The 20584-nt window shown below is 39.4% G+C and overlaps 1 protein-coding gene across 8 annotated transcripts in view; it reads left to right on the forward strand.

The window, feature by feature from the left end:
• The window catches only part of RGS6 (regulator of G protein signaling 6), a 464067-nt gene that overhangs the window by 226129 nt on the left and 217354 nt on the right, over positions 1-20584 (forward strand). The window lies entirely within an intron of this gene.

The raw sequence follows: 20584 nt of genomic DNA on the forward strand, positions 1-20584 counted from the left end.
GACGGTTGTCCAGGAGAGAAACACTGAACAGCCTTGGCTTCACTTTCTCTCTTGTCTCCCTTCTCTTGTTCATGGAGCATGAAGTAGTAAAGACCCCTAACTTATAACGCTTACCCTTTTTAGGTTAGTTTCTCAGAGCATTAGATAGAAATTGTAGGATAGCCCAGCTCTTTCTTGTATAACTACTCCTTATAAAACAATATACAGAAGTATATTAGCCAAGTAAATATAATCATTAATCATTCAGGTATCTGTATAATGGTACGTAAAAATTATTGAAACTGGTTATTGTATCCACCTTGAGTGCTCGCCGCCATAACTTGTAAGGCATGAATCACCGGGCAATGCTTTGTGGCCATGGTGATGCTAATTATGCAAAATACCCATGATTAGCTGTCTCATCTTATATTTATAATGTTAGTTTTACCTAATGAGAGACTCACTTCCGCCAAACTGACCTTGCTGATTGCTTGTGTTGACCAGCAACAATTTCATCAGAAAGGTGGACAGTGGGGAAACTGAAGGCAGATTGTGTTGTGATTTATGTGAGGCCATGGAGGTAGTGTTTTTGTCACTGGGAGCTGTGAATAGATTCCGTGGGTAGCTGGATAGGGCTGAGACTTTTTTTAAATTGGCAGTCATGTTACATTACTTAATCACTGTTTATTTTCCCATATATGTTTGGCACTATTCTTAATTTTGGAAGTACAAGAGAAAACTCAAATGAGTATGTATATGCCCTCTGTGAGTGATTCTCTAGTCCTTTACCTGGACACAAACCCACAAAATAATTCCTTTTGTGGACTCATGCAAGAATAAAAGAATTCAGCTTCCCTGATGGTGACATCAAGTTCCATTGGATGTCATTGGTATCCTGTATATCAAGTGAGGGATAAGAGCATCTTCTTGACCCATTTACATCATTTTCTGAGTGGACTGAAAGCATCCAAAGTCAGGATCACACAAAGGCACTGGGCCTTTGTCCCTGTCAGGTCTGTAAACAAATTGTATTGTATTACCTAGGTAAAGAAGTAAATGGGAGGGAGTGGCGAGGAGACCAGGGCTGGTGAGACCAGCATTCCCCTGGATTATTGTATAGTTTCTTGTGTTAATCCTAGGGCCTTATTCACTATGCCTGTGGTTAACTGGGTTTCTTCTTGGGGGAAAAATAGTCTTACCAGCATCTTTTTGCAGCTTTCCCAATTCTTAACACTCCTATATAGTCCCCCTCGGAAGCTATGAAATGGGCAGGAGGGCTGCTCAAGACTTTCTGTGAATGCCTCTTTGATATTACTTCTGGGAGCTTCTGAAATGGGTCAGGAGAAATGCCCCGATGCTACAATGTACCGAGGTTAAGTCACAAACTCTTCTCTTTCCCACCTCAGGTTGAATTCTGTTACATGGTCCATCCAGGCAGGCCAGAGGCTCCTATGAAGCACTACCAGTCACAGCACAAACTGATGAGGAAGAAGGCCCTTCTTCCCAAAGATATTGGCATCATCCTCAAATTCTCATTATCAACATCTTGAGAGAGAGTGTGTAAGGGCAGACTTTGGATTATTATCAAAACCGTAATACATTGGCAGCTGCATTGCCTAAAGTTGACATAGCAAACAGTTCTAGGTAGCTGAGTCCTAAATATCAGCAATTTTTGGTTCAAAAGATTTTTTTTAACTATAGACAGTGTTGAATTTCATCTAAGCCTTTTTCTTCTGTCAAAAAGTAGCCATTAAAAAATCTCTCTACCCGGTTTTGTTCCGGGAGACAGCTTACTGCAGCCACCTCCCCCATATGACTTACACAAAACTCATGGATGACCCTTTTGTTTACTTATGACAAGGCCAGACTTAGACCCCCAAATCCCATCCTTCATCTCATGAATGGTTAGATGAATGCACCCCACTGACCAATCTGGACAAAATGCCTGCTACTTGACTGGATCAAACTTTAGTTAAATCTAAAGGCCTCTGCTTACCGCTGAGGTTAAGTATTAGAATCCAGAACAATCCATCCTCAATGGCCCTTCCTAAGCATCTGCTGGCTGCAGAGGAAACCTTTCCAGCTTGACTGTCAGATCATGCCATCTGCTCACTCCCTTTCCCATCTCCTCCCGGCCTTGCTTATTCCTTGCTATTAAAAGATAAGCCCTCTTTGCCTGACCTTTAAGATGCTTATAGATCTTATGGTCAGAGCAGTCTGCCTATGGCACTAATTCTCCTCCCCTTTTGATATATTCTTTTCAAAATGAAGTCTTTCCTTTTCTCAGTCCAGATTTGTTTTTATTTGATGCTCTCTACTTTATTATTTAATATTGAATATATTGAACATGACTTTGTCTTGATGACCTGGCCTCCTCTTTGAGACTGTAAATCATGGAATTGTACCAAAGAGGTAACTGTCGAAGGTGAAGCCGACTCTGGGTGGGAAGTTAGCTGGCCTGGCACTGACAATGAGCAATTTATTTCTGGGACAGAGCAGCTATTTTTCTTGCACATATATGTTTGAGTTACATTGAGCTCATTTGGGTAGGATATATTGGGAAACTTTCACTTGGCCAGAAAAAAAAAAAAAAAGACAGTGTTTAAAAAAACAATTCTAGAGTTCACACTTTCCATCTAATTATCTCTATCTCTGTCTACCTTGCTTTTTTTCTCTTTGTTTTCCTCTTTCTGTGCCTTTCATGAGACATATAATTTTTTACTTTAAGCAACAAGGTTTCAATTATTTCTGATAATTTCATCAATTGATAACATGCTTGGTTTTGGAGGGAAGAAACATTTACTTTCTAAATGTAGAAAATAAAAAACAAACTTTGATTTTGTTGTAAAGGTAACCAAGTCTGTCCTTCAGCAATTGAAAAAAATACGCATGCTGGAGACGTGGGTCTCATTTGATAGTGAGTGATAGCTTCTCCTAATAAGAACCTCGAAAGGAAACTGATCAGTTCTTAGTTCATGGGGTTGAAAGCAGACCCTTATCTCTAATAGCTTGCAGGTAAGGAAAATCAAGATGTCCCCTGAGGATTAAATGAGGGTAAACCCACACACAATGGATGCCATTAGCCATCTGTGGTCGGAAAGTAAGAGATTTTCAATCAGTGCATGGTGAAAGAGTTTGAGAACACCTGAAACCCTAATCAAGGTGCTATGGGAACAATTTTGTAGAGGCAGAACTGGATGATGGCTGCATTTAGCTGTAACAACCTCATTAGTTGGATTTCCACAGGAAGACTGTAGGTAAAAGGGGGTTGCCAGCTCAGAGCTGGGTTTCTCACAGAGCTGGGAAGAGTACTAGCCCGAGATTCTTCTGAGGTGTCTGAAAATGCAGACTGGACCTTCACTGCACAAATGCTGAAAAATTTGGGGTGGAGTCAAAGAATCTGCATTTCGTTTATTGACATTCAATTGAAGTTTCTTTTTTGTATTTTCTCTTTAACTTAAAAAATATATAAGCACGTATTCATTGTAAATAAGAGTGCAAATATGATGAGAAGTAAATCTTACCTGATGCTTCTGTTTCCTCTACCCTGGGGTAGTGAGTTATACTAGTAGCCTGCCAAGCCTCCTTCTGTCCCATTCTTCACACTCCTCATGCACACATATATGTATTTACTAGAAATTTTCTTTTCTTTTTGCTCCTGTTATTTACTTTTATAAGCTGGGTTGTATTACATACATTATTTTCAAATTAACTTTTCTCAAGTCATAATAGAAAACCCTCCAGGCTTAAAAAATGTATGTGTGTATATATATATATACATACACATACATACACATCAGGTTGCCTGGAAATGCAACTCAAAATAGATGGTAAACTCCATCGAAGGCTAAACACTGGCACAATAGTTAACAAGAACTGTGACAGAAAGTTGAAAAACACTTTAAAGAAATACATGTGTATGTAAATTTATAAATTCTTTTGAATTGTTGTATAATTTTCCATGGCATGAATAGGGATATATCAAGATATTCAAGGATTTCCTCATCAATGAACATTCAGGTAGTTCCCTATCGTTGTTGTGCGTTTTATTTTGTTGCCATTACAAAGAATGCTTTTATGAATTTGGGGAGAGCATAGATTTGCAGAAATGGTACTTCTGGATCAAAGTAGGCAAATCCGTAAATATAGAATCCACAGATAACAAAGGTTGACTATATTCCCACCAGCAATGTGTTTGTCATGCTCATTATCCTTTATCTCCACTGAGTATTATCATTTCTTTAAATATTTGTGAAATTTTTGTGAAAAATATTTCCTTGTTGCTAATTACTAGTGAGGCTGAGTATATATTCTTGCATTTATTGTACATTTGAGTGCAGTCTTGGTGATTTCCCTGTTCATATACTTTGCCCTTTTTTCTACTAAGTCACTTATTTTTTTCTCATTAATTTGTAGCAACTGTATATTAGAATATACAGTTATGTGTACGAGTGTTATAAAGCTATTTTGCCATCCTATTAGTTGTCTTATTTTGTGTTTGAGTATCTTTGCTGTATTTTCAAATAATCAAGTATGTATGTTTCCTTTGTGTGACTTAAGTTCTCCATTTTTTTAATAATCAAGATTACATAGACTTCAAATTTTTATTTAGATATTTTTATGACATAATTTGCATTTAAATCTTGAATCTATCTAGAATCTTTTTTTATGTATGGTATCAGGTGGTGTTTATGTTTGTTTATTTTTTTTCCAAATGAACATTTAGTTGCTAACTAACTTTGTGAGAAACCAGCTCATGGAACAGAACATAGAAACTTGGTAAGCCACAAGCCAGTAGTACTCATTCAAGCACTGTGCGAAGAAAGGAATGCCCTAGCCCAAAGATACAGTCTGTATGTCGGTGTGTATCCCTTAGAGCAATTAGAACCCCGCATTGCAAAATTAGACAGATAAATTCAAATGGCATAACTAATAACAAATGCATTCACTCACCTCACTGGAAAATGAAAGGTAGAACGAGTTTGATTAGCAGTTCAATGGTATTTCCAAAGACCCAGTTTCTTTTTTTTTTTTTTGAAGCTCATGCTATTACAGTATAATGTGTAGTTTACCAAAAGGTTATTGGAGGAACATTAGTTGTTAAGTCTGGGAGAGCAGGATCTGAAGGTTGTTTCTGAACACAAATTACTCCATTACTGTTTGCAAGTTGCTTGAGTCCCAGTTCTCTTATCTGTCTGAATGAGTATTTCTTCTTCATATCTTTGTTTGCTGGACTTCCATGCATTTTGATTTTCTGGAACTTCTGGTTGTTTCTCGTTTTGAGGTAGTTGTATTCCTTCTTAGTTGTGGAGGGAGATGCAGCGTGTCTGTCTACGCCTCCATCTTGGCTGGAAGTCCAAAGACCCAGTTTCTTTCTATTTGTTCTGCCTTTTTCTGTATCAGCTTTAACCTAAAGTTGGCTTTACTCATGTTAAGTGTTTTTCAACAGCAATGAGGGCCACATTATTCCTCATTCATGCACAACAGTGGGCCTATTTCTATATTGGTATGATTTTTTTTTCCATGGTGGCTGTGACTACGTTTTCAGGATCTAGAACCAAGTAGCATGGGTGTCACATAACAGATGTCAATGTCAGGCTGTGATGGGGTTGAGTGTTTTTTGTTTTAATCAGGATTGTTCCTGGATCTGCTGCATCCAAGCTAGGTTCCCAGGCCTTCCTGGAGATTCTGTGAGTTACCTAATATCCTTTATTGCTCTTTTTCTACTTAGCCTTGTTAAAGTGGAATCTGTTTTTACAACTAAGAATAGTAATTGGTACTGAAACTGTTTGCATCGAACAGACTGTCAAGGAAATGGGAACCCGAAATTAGTTATTTGACCTAGTTGTGTTTGAAGGCACGTGGAGTGAAGCATTTTCTTAAACATTGGTTGTGGTTAATTGGAGTGGATTGGAGTGTGGTTGTTGAAGGCAAGGCTTTGGCAGGTTCAAGAGGCTGCTTGCATCTAATATTTCTTTTTAATGTGGTTGCATCCACTATATATATAATTGCGCTAGAGAGCTTAAAGAAAAACAGGCTCAAGGTTTTGAATTCTTGCCTCAATGTATGCCCAGAAAACAAGAGTATTCTTATGACTGGCCTAAAAGAATATCATCCTTTATAGCCACAGGGCTGATGAAGCTGAGCATTAAACCTTGGCTCTGAGCCTATGGCTTGTCGAATTACAATATAAAATGAATTCACAGATTTGCTAAGTTTCTTAAGTGAAAGTTAGGGCATTGAGAGAACAAGAATGGGAATCTGAACATTGAAATGAGACATTTAGGAGAATGCAGATGACTCATAGCTCACTCATAACTAAAGACCTTGTCTAAAAGGATGCTGATTCCTCATTACCTGCTCCTCTGACCCCCTCATTGCTTCCATTCATCTGAAGTCAGGTCCCAGTATGTCCCAGAGAGCTAATCATAAATTTATACCTTGGCAAAAATATCTCTTTTACTACTGTTACTACTATACTATTGTAATTTTTTACATGACAAAAAAATTGCATGTTTTTTTTCAACTTATATCTGCAAAAATTTGCATAATGGTATCTACTACACACCTTAATTTTCTTCTTAACAGGAACACCTGGGTTTTTTCCATGACTCAACTAAAATACTACATTTGCCAAGCTTTCTAGCATCTAGGATGGCCACGTGTCATAGCCAATGAGACATGCTGGGAGTCTACTGATTATTTCTTTACAAGTTTTGCTTTCCAAAGTGTTTCTCTTCTTTCTTGTGCCTTCCTCCTTCTTACTACCTGGACATGGTCATCGTTTCTGGAACTGTAAAAGTCATCTTGTGCTCCTGAGGGAAAGGCCAGCAGAACTGACCTTTAGATATGACCTTTTTAAGCCCCTGGACAAATGACAGCAATCACCTACTACTTTTCTTATTACTTAATTGGTAGAGGGAGAGGAACAAAATCTATTCAATCATTGTGTAGTTGAATTTACTCTTACATTCAGCCCAACACAGTCATGAACAGGTAATTTGGTAGATGGAAAGCATCTATTTCTCCCTTAAAAAATAAAATCCCTTCACATCACTGATTGGGCCAGTTTAGATCTCATGTCAACCCTGTACCCAATTACTGTGGCAAGAGAAATGCTATGCAGTAATTGGCTGAGGTTTAATTTTATCAAACACATTTGTTTGCAGCTCCATAGGAGGAATAAGAAAGGGAGGTTTGGATGTGAAGCAGGCAGGTAACATGTCCACTCCATACCTACTGCAGATATGCCATTAAACTTTATTACTAATTACTCTTATTCTGCTGTCATGATCACTGAGCAATCTGCTGTTTAGATTTGATTCCCATGTCATTTATACCAGAGCAATAGGAACTACTGATGTGAGCCTTGTGGTCTGATTGCAAGTTTAGTTAATACATTTTCATGCACAATTTCATGAATCAGTATCTCTGAGTTTAGTTCATGTGAGTCCTCCATTCCCATCTCTAAGATAGCGATCTGGTTTTCCTATAATAAACCATGTCTTCAGTCTGGGGGGCTGAGGGCCAGGTTCTGGACTAGGGGCTTTTCCAGGTAAGTGGTACCTTGTGAGCCATCCTGGCATCGAGCTGACTCACCTTCTGGGGATCTCCCTCTGCTGCACTTCTTAGTGTCTACTTGAACTCTTTAAACCATTACAGATGTCATGAGTGTTATGTTTCCTACATGAGCTATTTCAGCAGTAACATTTGCCTCATCTCCAGGAAGCCCAAGATATGATGCAGGGTAGGACAGATCCAGTTGACTCGTATATTTTCATTCTAGAACCTTCACCACTGTAAGTTGGAATCACAGTGATTAGCTATAATTCAGGTTAAGAGTTCTGTGACAGATAAAAACAGGGTAATACCAACCATAAAAATGGAAGGTGAGTTTGGGGGGGAAAAATAATTGATTCTGTAATCCTTATGTTACCAAGTGCCCCAGAAAAAAATCTGGACTGTAGGTAACTGACTAATACTTATTGAGTATAATGAGAGAGACATCTGATTAATAATAATCAATAAGATAAAGAGAGTTCTGGATTAGAAAGGAGAAGCCCTAAGTACTAATTTTGTTTACTATGGGAACAACTGTAAATAAATCACCTTATTTGAATGATCTTCATGTTGCTTGTGAGCTATAAAACTGTGACCTCATTGAGGTTAAATATTTCCCGAGCAGATTTGTTTATTTCATTTACTTAAAAAGGCCTTTCTTCATAACACAAAGTCCAATTTTATTGTGGATTTTGAACAAAGTATAACAAATTTTGTGTTTGTGAAATCCAAATTAATGAGGTTCAACTGCATGCTCATTAAAACTCCTTATAATTCTGTAAAGACTTTCCCTTCAAGAGCTTATGTTTGTTGATGAAATTTTCTCGTTAGTCTTAATAGTAAGTTTGGGAAACAAATGATCAGCCCAGCAACTCTATAAAAAAAAAAAAAAAGTAAATTTAATTTTAAAAAAAGCCCTGGCTGGTGTGGTTCAGTGGATTGAGTGCCGGCCTGCAAAACTAAAGGTTGCCGGATTGATTCCCAGTCAGGGCACATGCCTGGGTTGCAGGCCAGGCCTCCAGTTGGGGTCATGCGAAAAGCAACTGATCAATGTATCTCTCTCACATCAATGTTCCTCTCCCTCCCTTACTCCCTCCCTTCCCCTCTCTCTAACAATAAACAAAATCTAAAAAATAAAGCAAAAACGAAAACTACTTTATTAAAAAAACTTGTTTTTAATCCTAAGACATTCTTCGCAGTTTTGATTATGGAAGGCAGTGACAGAATAACAAGAAATCTAGCCTTCTGCTTTTACGTGTTGCAGGGAACTAACTCACTCTCTTAAAGAGAGTCTTGTAATGATTAAAAAACAAGCTGTAACATTGCAGTGGGTTAGGTCTTGATCACATCTCTAGTTGTCACTCCTAATAGATTGAATTAGTGTTTATTCATTGCAATCACTAGTCCTTGTCAGTTATAAGAAGAAAGTTTGTGTTCAGCTTCTAATGAGTGTGTTAAGCAGTGTCTATGCTTAGAACACAGGTAGGGTGTGGTTTGTGGGGGGCATTTAAAAGCCATTCATGCAGATACAGCCTGGGCAGTTTCACTGGAGCAGCTGAGACAAGGTAATACCACCTGGTCTAGTAACAGAAAAGGGCAGTTTAGAAGGCCAAGTATTCTGGAGTCTGAAAGGAAAGTGCTCATTGCTTCAGCCCATCCAGAAGGGGCTCTGGCAATGGAAAGAAGGGTTACAATGGCCAGTTTTACTTCCAAATATAGTGGGAATACCACCTGCATCACAGTCATTTGGGAAGCTTGTAAAAAATGTCAGCTCTTGGATCACACTCGGGAACTCTTGGGATATGGCTCAGGAATCTGTGTAGTTAAGACGTATATCAGATTCTTCCTGGGCTTGCTCAAGTTTGGGAACCACCACATCAGAGCATTTTGTAATGAAGTATTGGGGAACTTGCAACTTGTGGTTAGTGCTGGGATTTTGCCCTAAGCACCTGAGATAAGCTAACGGATCAGATTTGTAAGAGGTCATAAGAAAGTGGATTTTTTTTTTTTTTTTTTTGTCCTTTAGAGGTTTCCATTTTTATTTTCTTGCTCTATGTGGTCTTGTTTAGTTATGTGTACTTGAGTTGATACATAAAATAATTTCTGTGTTTTTTATCATACATATAAGAAACACGGATATACTGAAATTTTTCTACTTCTGAAAAGTGCATCAGTAAATCACAGTTTTGTTTTGTTTTCTGGGTACTTTACAGCTTGAGAATCTAATGAAAGACATGGATTGTGGTTTCCACAAATGCATGTGCATAAATGTATAAAATTTTACATTTAATTTCTGCAGTGACTGATGGACCTTCCCCTTTCTGATCCACGGAGCCTAATTAATAACCTCGGTTCTGAGCCTAATAACCCACCAACTGCTCTCCAAACTCAGGTGGCTCTGCCCATCACATAGCCACAGCAAGGAGGAAAGGGCATGGTCTGTGTGAAACAGATGGGTGACAGAGAGCCTGAGAAATGCAGCATCCCTCCAGACCTTGACCCAGACCTTCAAATCTGTCAGAATTACCACAAAAATACTTGCTCCCCCACAAGAATATTAGAGGCTTACCTATCTTGGGTAGCAAGTCCCAGATTTCCCCCTATTTGCTCATTAGGTCCTGAAGAGAACCACAGTTGAAGGCATGGTTGATGCCTGTAGGACTCTCCCTAATGGCCAGAGGCTCCTGGACAGACTCAGCCTCTGTATTTGTATTTTGCTGCAATAAAAAAGGATGATGTTTAGCATTTGGATTTTGTAATCTTAGAGTTCAGTCTAGGGATATGTGGAAATGGCCCTGAACTTAGTCTGAGCCCGTTATCAATTAGAGTTTTTAAAAACTGTTCACTTTGTGGGGGGCGGGAATCAAATCTCTATAATACCACAACCTCAAACACCTAATATTATTATTTTAGAGTGTGTTATTTTAGCAAACATTCTATACTTTTTTTCCCAAAATGGGGTTATACTATACATAGCATAATCAAATCTGATTTCTTCACTTTATATCTCTTACATATCTGTCTATATCAATAAATGCATTTATTTGTAGCTGGTATTTGGTAATATTCTGTACACACTTTATTTAACCAGGGGCCAATTAATGGATGGTTATGCTCATTCCATAAATTGAGCTTTTTAATATCTTTCTGTGCTTATAACCATTAACATTTGAGATTCTTGCTGCTGTTATGGTTAATCTTGAAGTCTCTGAAGAAACAAGTGCTTTGCAGAGTCCAATTTTCTTGATTAAAATCAAATTTCTCAGAGTCAAGGGTGTTTAGATGTAATTTTCACTTTATTTTGAAAAACTAAAAATAAATAACCCTCCAAATCTATAGCCAATGCCTACCCCACTTCATGAAAGTAATCAGCCTCAGTCTCTGAAATTTAAAAGGAAAAAAAACTGAAAATGCCACCAAATTCATTTTTAATTAGGCATTTAGCAGCTCTTACAAGCAAGTTATAAATTGGCAGGCAAAAGCAGCGTTTTTAAAGAGAGGAATATGTTTATTGGTATATTCTTGTTTAGCGTATTATATCAGGTGGGAAAGTTTTAGAAGTTAAATGTTATATCAAAGTGGATCAGTATAAGAATATGACCTCTGTCTTCTAATGAGCTAAATCACAACACATAGTTGGATGTCTGTGTGGCTCTGCAGTAGAAAAAGGACTCTTCTATTAGCTATGACTTCATATCACTTTGGAGGCTCAGAGCTGCCACTTTTCTCACACAAGCCCTGCAGAGCCTCAGGACTCGGAGTGTGGTCCACGAACCAGTGGCGTCAGCGTCACCTGAGCGCGTGTTAGATGAGAACAGTGAGTTCCACCCACTCCTCCTGAATCAGACTCTGCATTTCAGCAGGATCCTCAGGTGATTCTTGTACACTTTAAAGTCTGAGAAGACTGCTGGAGAGGATACCCAATGACTCAACCCAACCATATAAACATACAACCTCCATCTGTTGCTCCCTACAAGGTATTGGGTTTGCCAAAAAGTACATTGTCTTTTGTCCATACTATGGCTCTAGTAGTGCATAGTTGTCTTTAACTTCATTCAAAACAACTTTGTTAGATTTTACTGTGATAGCTGTTGTATCAGCGTGCATTTAAAAAAAGCTTATAAAAACTGGTGAACTTTTGCCAAGCCATTTTAATATTGAAGATGGAAGAAAACATGCAACATTTTCGGCATATTACACTTACAAGACAGGTAAAAATGCAACTGAAACACAAAAAATATTTATGCAGTGTGTGGAGAAGGTGCTGTGCCTCATTGAATGTGAAAAATGGTTTGCAAAGTTCCTTGGTACTATTGACATTTTGGCCAAATAATTCTTTGCTGTGGGGCTGCCTTATGCATTGAAATATGTTTAGCAGCACCCCTGGCCTCTACCCACTAGACACCAATATTGGCAGATAGCCAACATACTCAAAATGTCCAAATCAATAGTTATTGGTGAAAATAAAAAATGTGTCTTTTATTTTACAGAAAAAAACTAAACAGATGTTTTGGCCAACCCACTATGTAGCATTCCTTTCAAAGGAATTAATTCTTACAGTAATGTTTATAAAGTGACTTCAAATATGAAGGTGTGTATGCCTTAATAATGGAATGCATGTGATCAATCACACTGACATAAAAAAAATTACAAATAATGAATCTTACTTCTCACTTTATTTTCATCATAATATTAGACATTTCCAGATTTTGAAATATGTCTCACTATATAGTATTAGAATGAAGAAAAAAGCGAATTAAGGTACTCATCAAACTCCTGACATTTTGAGTGACAGTGATCTTAAAGGCATTGGGCCCCTTCCCAACACCAGCCATTCAACAAACTATTCATAAGCACCTACTGTGAGCCAAGTACTTCTTTGGAGAGGAGGAAAAACAATTCATGTACCAGTCTTTATAAAGACATAAGTGTCTTGGGATTAGAGGGGACACCTAATTTGGTATGAGGGCACCAAGAAAGCTGAACAGTGGAAGGGACATTTGAACTGAGTCTTGCTCAATAAGCAAGATTCCCCAGGGGAACCAGGAAGGAGGAATATAAAAATACAAAGGTAAGTAGCCATGCTAAAAAAAAAAAAAAAAAAAAGAAAAAAGAAAAAGTGTTCCTTATCCTCTTGATTGTAAAGAGCCATTGGAGGATTTTAAGTAGAGAAGTGATATGATAAAATTTGTATTTGAAAAAGGTAATTCTGGTATTCGGCAGAAATAGAATGAGGTGAGGTCAGAGGTAGGGAGAGCAACAAGGACGTTTTAGCAACATGTAAGTGATAGGAGATGAACTTGAACTGTGACAATAGTTATAATAGGACTGAGTTCAGAGAGGTGATCACAGTAGAATGGACAAGATTGGGGATGGAGCAAAGAGATGGGATAGGTAGAGTAGGAAAGAAGAAAGACAGTATATCCTAACTAGGATAAGTTGATGGCTGTTGATGCCATTAAATTAGGATGGAAATTTAAGGTGTTTTCCTACTTTTCCACTTTTCTTCTTCTACAATTGCTCCTTGTCTGCAACTACCCTTCCGTGTGAAATCATGTAGGTGCGTTTGTAGGAAATATTAACACAAAGAGATCAGCATACCCAAAACCTAGTGTTAACATCTTGTGAAATAAACCCCTCTAACAATGTTATAATCTGTGAGCACTTTTGAGTTAAAAATATCCATATATTTTCACGCCTTCTGCTAATTTTTAAATACTTCCCTAACCTCCCCATACCCTCCCCATCGAATGGCTCCCAGTCCCACATTTTCCTGGTCACGCAGATCTTGACCCTGGTGGGCAAAATCATGTCCCTGGTGGTTACTAGATACTTAGTATCTTTCTGGTCCCTCTGGCCAGCTGGGGCTGGACACTGCAAGCTGGTGCTCCCGCCCACACCAGAGTCACGTTTGGGTGTCTGCTTATAAGGACCGTAGCTTCAACAGTGCTCTTTTTACCATGTTAAATATGTGGCACTTTAGGACACTGATTCTGGCCCTGACTCTCCCCAGATGACTAACAGGGTCTCTTAGGTTCCTTGTTCCAAATCAACAGATACCATGGGTAGTTAGGACTTCAGTGTGTGAGTGACAGATACACAGATCAAATTAACTTAAGAGACATAAGTGTATTAGCTCACTGAAGGGGAAATTCCAGGAGTAACTAAAGCTCCCCTCAGAGATTCCTAGGACTCAAGTAATATGATCAGGACTCTCTCTTCCTCTCCCCTTTTGCCTGTGTGTTGGCCTCATGCTCTTTGTGCTGTGGTTTGTATGGCCATTGGTGGATCTGGAGTCATGTCCTTACAGCTCAAAGTGATGCATAAGGAATAAGACTTATGCCTCCACCATCAATGACAAACTCAACTGGGGAAGAGCTCTGTTTGGCCTAATTTACATCCTATGCCAATCCTATGGGCATGTAGGGTATTATAAATTATTCAACCTGGGTTACTTATCATCTGCTGGTCCTGGGATTGGATTATTCTGTTTGCACCCTTGACAGATCCAAATGGAAAGGGAGAAATCATTCTTCCAGAGGAAGAGCTAATGCTGGGCTGAGCTGAACAACTTATGTCCATTTGAGTTTGGTTGGATGGTACATCTTCTGTGGTGAGGAGCAAGGGATGTCATGTGGTGCCAATAGCTGGCCCTTCTGGGAATTATGGTGAATGTCAAGAGAAAAAGGCAATGGTGACTGCAAGCAGAGCGATGTTGATATGTGTGAAGATGGATTTGAAAGAGTGCTCTTCACCATATTGTTAAATATGTAGTGCCCTAATACTTAAAACACAAATAGTTTTAACTGTCTTTGTGAAACAGAAAACAAAGGCACCTGCTAACAGAGAGTAGGGCAGAAAAGGAAGTGTGAAGAGCTAGTTGAGAGTTTTGAGGAATGAGGGGTGTGGTTGATCAGGGACAATGAAAAGAACTGCTCAGAGAAACTGGAGACCCAACTAAGACTGAGACTGTATCAATCAGGGTCATCTAGAGAAACAGAACCAACAGGATATATGTAAATATAGACATACAATAGAATGTATGCATAAGTATATACATGTACATACATGTGTGTACATGCATGTATACACACACACAGGTTTATTTCAAGAAGTTTGCTTATGCAGTTGTGAAGCTGACAATTCAGAAATCTGTAGAGCAGGCCTGCAGGATGGAAACCCTCAAATGGGAGCAGATGCTGCAGTCTTGAGCCAGAATTTCTTCCTTAGGGAAAGCCTGTTTCACTTTTAAGGACTTTCTACTGATTGGATGAAGACCAACAGCATTATTGAGAATAATCTCCTGTACTTAAAGTCAGCTGATTATAGGTGTTAACCACATCTACAAAATACCTTCTTAGGGTACTGTAGCCTAGCCAAGTTGACACATGAAACCACGCATCACAGACACCAGAACTGTGGATTAGTCAGCATGATACTGATTATCTCTTTTCCTCTTCAGTTCAGGAGAGCTAAGTATCCAGCCTCTAGGAGCAGAGAAGGTAAACTGTTAAACTGATTCAAGATTGCAGTGTTTTCAGGGCGGGGCTACTGAAGGGTGAGGGTAGGTGAGGGGAAGCAGCTGTTAAAGAATTGTTGAGTAATGTTCCTCAGGGTCGAGACTGGACTGAGAAGTCAGTGCCCCAGCTGCAGAGTGGCAATAATAAGAATATCAACCTCGTAGGTTAAAATAAATAACACATGAAAAATATTTGTGTTGGACACTGAACTAAGTACTACATTAATTTTAAATAGTCATCATCATGGTTTCTCTCAACTGTCAAGGAATTGACAGTTTCTATCAAGTCAAAGAGTAGATTTAGTAAAAATAATAGAATGAAGTAAGTGTGGTATATTGGAGTTTATTCATTTGTTCTTCCAATGATTATTTAATAAGCCCATTTATGAGCCAGGTATTGTTCTAGGTGCTCGAGATACAGTAGTGAACAGAACAAAGTCTGTCTGCCCTCATGTGGCTTCCATTCTATGAGTTGGGGGAGATATCAGCTAATACACAAACAACTTCAATAAACAAAAGAGCAATCAGTCCTGTGGTGAAAGTGCTGAGAAAAAAAGTAAAATAGAGTTAGGCTATAGAGTGATGGGCCCAGACAGAGCTGGTTAGAGTGGGATGATAGAGTTATAGGGTAGCCTTTGTGACAAAGTGACATTTAAATAGGAACCTGAAGAATGAAGAGAGAGAGTGTTCCAAGGATGGAAAGTGGTATGTGCAAAGGCCCTGAGGCAGGAGACTGACTGTTCCTCCCTGGGAGGAGGAGAGTGGTAGTGCATGGACTCAGGAGGAGGCGCCTCCTGCTGATCCAGGAGCCTAGACAACCCTGTGTGAAGATGACAACCCTGTGTGGCCAGGAAGGCCTCCTGCAATCACTGTGACTGACTGCCCTGGGTCAACTTGTAGTTGAAATCTGTTTCATTTTTTTATTTTTTCCATTTTAATTCTTATTTTTATAAGATAAAAAGATCAAATCCCAAAACTTTTTTAAAATTATAAATAAATATTTCTTCTGCTTAAAAAAAAAAAAAAGGAAGTATGTGGCAAGGGGCCAGGTCAAGTTGGTTGTGGTAGGTGATTCTAAATTCTCTGGAGTTCATGCTAAGGTAGCGAGCCAAGGGAGAGTTTTGAGCCGAGAAGTGAGATGACCTGTTTTACTTTTTATAGGGGTCATTTCAGAGGTTATGTGAGGAATGGACAACAGGAGAACAACGTAAAAGGAGGACAGCTAGGAAGCTGTTACCGTAATCAAGGCAGAAAGAATTTGTGATTTAAGAGCAATACTAGGCGTTAACAGGGACAGGCTGTGGCAATGAGGATACATTACTGAAGTGCTTGCTGGCAAAGATCAAGGTGGTCCAGGACCTTAGTACAGCATTTCTGGAAGGGTCTTCTACATTGACATGGAAGTTGTTCAATAGGAGCAGGACAGAGAGAGGTGGAGAGAAGGACTATGATCCAGGATCTAAAGTCCTTCATGAGAGAGGGGGTGTGACTAAGAAAGGGGTAGAAGACAGCTGCAGAAGGTATAAAGAATGGGTTTAAAGTGCCCATCTGTAGATGAGTGGATCAAAAACCTGTGGTGCATTTACACATGGAATACTACGCAGCAGAAAGAAAGAAGGAACTCCTATCTTTTGCGACAGCACGGATGGAACTAGAGAGAATTATGCTTAGTGAAATAAGCCAGGCAGCAAAAGACAAATACCACATGATCTCACCTAATACAGGAAACTAATGAACAAAACAAACAAGCAAGCAAAATAGAACAAGAGGCATGTAAACAAGGAACAGACTGACAGTGACCAGGGGGGAGGGAGAGAGAGGGAAAAGGGGAGAAAGAAGGGGAGGTGTCTAGTTAAGGAACTAGTATAAATGACCCATGGGCATGGACAACATGGTGGGGATTTACTGTGGGAGGGGGGATGGGCAGGGTAGGAGAGAGCAATGAGGGGGGAAATGGGACAACTGTAATAGAAAAACAATAATAAATTTTTTTTTTTAATTTAAAAAAAAGAATGAGTTTAGCTGGATGTCAGGTTCTTGAAATTTCTACTGAAGGGCCTTTACACATACTACTTTCTTTTTCTGGAATGTTCTCTTCCTAATAGCCACATGACTCACTTCTTTAGGTTTCTGTTAAAATAGATTGTAAGACTGTTGGTCAGAAAACAGAACCTATAAGACCCAAGAAAACAGTCCTGCCTCTGGCCCTACATGAGCATGTGTGTGGACGAGCACTTTCCACCTGAGAAGTCTGACATGGAAGTCACGTCTTCAAGGAAGACGCAGGTCTGGGTTGGGGTCAGAGGTGTGGGGACTATCCTGTGAAAGGGGTAAGAGTTCCAGGGACTTTACTGACCACGGGCCAAGACTTTGAGCAGGCACAATGGGGTAATTGTGTCTGAGTGAGGCCAGGAGAGGAAGAAAGAATCCAACAGAGAGGAAGTAATGAGAGGACTGGAAGGAACAGGGACTAGAACAGGAACTTAGGACCCCAGATGGTGACATCAGCCAACCTAGAGCTTCTGGTAAGACTGAGGCTGGTAGTGTGTGCAGCCTACACCCTTCCTGGAGAAGCAGGAGCAACATGAGCATTCATGAGGAGCGTTAGTGAGCAGTGTCTGAGGTGGTGCGAGGAGTGACCAGGTGCTGTCTGCGGGGCCCTTAGGGTGCTGAACTGTGGGCTGTGGCCTGGAGGGTTTGAAAGCTTGAATCCAAACCAGGAGGAATTGGTATAGGGGGGCACAGCCCAAATGGGGTCTCTGTCCATAGCGGTCAAATTCTTCACACTATCACACTTCAGGATCCTGAGCTCTTTGTTTTTTAAATTTATATTTCAATTACAGCTGCTATACTTTATTATATTAGATTCAGGTCTACATGAGCCTCCCCATTTTCAATGCAATAACCTTTGCCCTTGTATTTACAGAGAAGTGAATTTACTATCATTGAAGGTATCTTAAACAATTAAGTGCACAGCTTCTTGCAAGGAATGTAGAGGAAGGAAGTTCAAACATTTCTTGGGGGCTGAACTAGGTAACCTTTATTTTTCCACTTGGCCTTGAGCACCTGTCATAGCTGCCTTAGTATTTACCTCCACAGGAGTAGAAGACAGGAATGTTGCAGGTGAATAAATTGTTTATGGAATGCAAGGCTTGTAAGACTTTAAAAACTATTTGTAAATGTGGAAATTGTATTAAAAATGAATTGAGATCAGCAACTTCCACAACCTTTGAATATGAAATGTTGCTTAAATTTAAATCCACAGCAGAGGATCTGGGTTGGTTCTTTGCGGACTTACAATTAGCACAATGTGTATAGTGCCACATTCAGTAACTGTTTTTTATTGCATGGTTGGCAAAGCTGGTTATATACTAACCTTTAGAGTGAGTAGAGGGACAGCATGATGCCTGCCTCTGTGGTTTCACAGTTGGCTGTGAGGGAGAGGGTCACAAGCTTCAGTGAGACAGACCGGAAGCTGGAGGCGGGGGCAGTACCATTATTCTCTCTGCTTATAGAGCATCGGCAAAACTGGGCTCTAGGAAGCCCTGTCGCCAGGACCGTGGCTCTTTGTGGTGATGGTGTAACAAGTGCAGCAACTAGAAGTCTTTTCTGAATGTCTGTGATACAGGGAGATTCTAACCCTGGCATTCAAGCGTACTGGCCATGCCTAGGGTTCGTTCTAGAAATGGAGAGCCATGGTTGTGTGGTATGCTTGACAGCAAAGTTCACTGCCCAGAAGGGGTAAGAACTGAATCCTTATTGTGATCTGTTTTATATCTGTTACAGAGCACCTACTATTCTCCATGTTCTGATAAGCACTTAGCATGCATTGCTTTTAATTTTTCCAATCATTCTATTTTGCACGTGGAGGAAGGCAGGCAGTGAAGACAGGCCAACCCCCTGACATAATCCCACACAATGACTGAATCTCAGAGAAGTAACCCCTTCGCAGGGCCTGGATCTCAGCTGTGTGTAGGTTCAGCATTCTGGTTTGTATAACCAGACGTGAATGGGTGTTTAGAAGACTGACACGTGGTACATGGCATAGTGCACATCAGATGGATGGACAATCAGACACTCATCCCAGGTCTGTCTGGTCCCAAAGACGCTGTACCATACCCCGACCTCATCTTGGTGAGAGGAGGTAGGGGAGGGAAATCTGAGAGTATCTGAGTAAAAATGAAAATTGGGTGACAACCCAGGGAATGTTCTGGGAGTACTTCTTAAGAACCAGCCTGGCCTGGTGGGGACTGGAATGGGTGACCCACTATGACACAAGGACGTTGAAGGCCTTCCTCTGGCATCATTGAAATAAACTTTGATGCTAGGAAGGAAACAATTTGTCCTGCTTTTATAATAGTATAGATGATATCTGGAATCAGATGAATCATTTACAATTTCTACTTCCTTTATAATTTTTATTTCAAGTATTTTCGTCTACAGTGTCACTTCCAAATATGACACCGCTTGCTTGATAGTCATCCCCTGCATTTCAGGCATTAATATCTAAGAGAAAATAAGTCAGCTCAGAGTTGCCTTTTTGTAACCCTAAACCCAGGATGTGATTATATGGCTCCAATATAGTCTGCTAATTTACTAGTTGTTAGTAGCTGGTTGATGGATATATGTATGTATTCTGCATATTTTATTGTGTGACTCACCCACCAAATTTTAACTCGTGTCCAGTATTATCTATGAAATGCATATTAGATACAGAGATACATAAATTCTAGAAATTGTCCTGTATTTATTGTAATACAAAGTGGGATTATTTTCTCTAAATCTTCTTAATGGCCATTGAAGTATCTTGTTCCAAATCAAATGAAACTGCTTACTGCCAGAGAGTTTTGTACCTTCTTCAATAATTAAAGAAAGCAAGCAAGATTTATAGACAATGCAATTTTCATGATGCATTGAAAAAAATGTGTTCTTACAACAGCTGTGTGAGAGGAGGTAGGGGAGGGAAATCTCATTTTCTTAATATTTTAAAACTGCCTCGCAAAATGAAAGGGAGGGGAGAATGATCAGGGACCCTCCCAGTATTTTATTAGAATAATTTTTGAACAACCAGAAAATCTGAAGGAATCGTACCCATGTACCAGCCACCTATATTTCACAATTAACATTTTGCTGAGTTTCCTCTATCACAGTCTATCCATCTATCCATCCCTCTCCATTATTTTGGATGCATTTTAAAGCAAGTTTCAGAAATCAGTACACTTTACCACTAAACACATCAGCATGTGTATCATTAACTACAGCTCAGTATTTGTTTATGGGTAGTCTTTAGATAAAATTTATATTCAATGACATACACAGATTATAAATATTCCATTCAGCTGAGTTTTGACAAGTGCATACACTGGTGTCATGCCAGTTGCACAAAGATAAACAAAGTTCTGGCTTTTCTCATGGATTGGTTAGCCCCTTTTAGAACCTCTTACAGTTCTAGAATTATATCTCAATAGTATATACTATTTGGGGTAAGTAATATAGTATATACTACTCTTTATAACCTTTCACTCA

The sequence above is a fragment of the Furipterus horrens genome, unplaced genomic scaffold, assembly GCF_987537825.1.
Source record: "Furipterus horrens unplaced genomic scaffold, mFurHor1.1.pri manual_scaffold_3, whole genome shotgun sequence".
Classification (NCBI taxonomy): Eukaryota; Metazoa; Chordata; class Mammalia; order Chiroptera; family Furipteridae; genus Furipterus; species Furipterus horrens.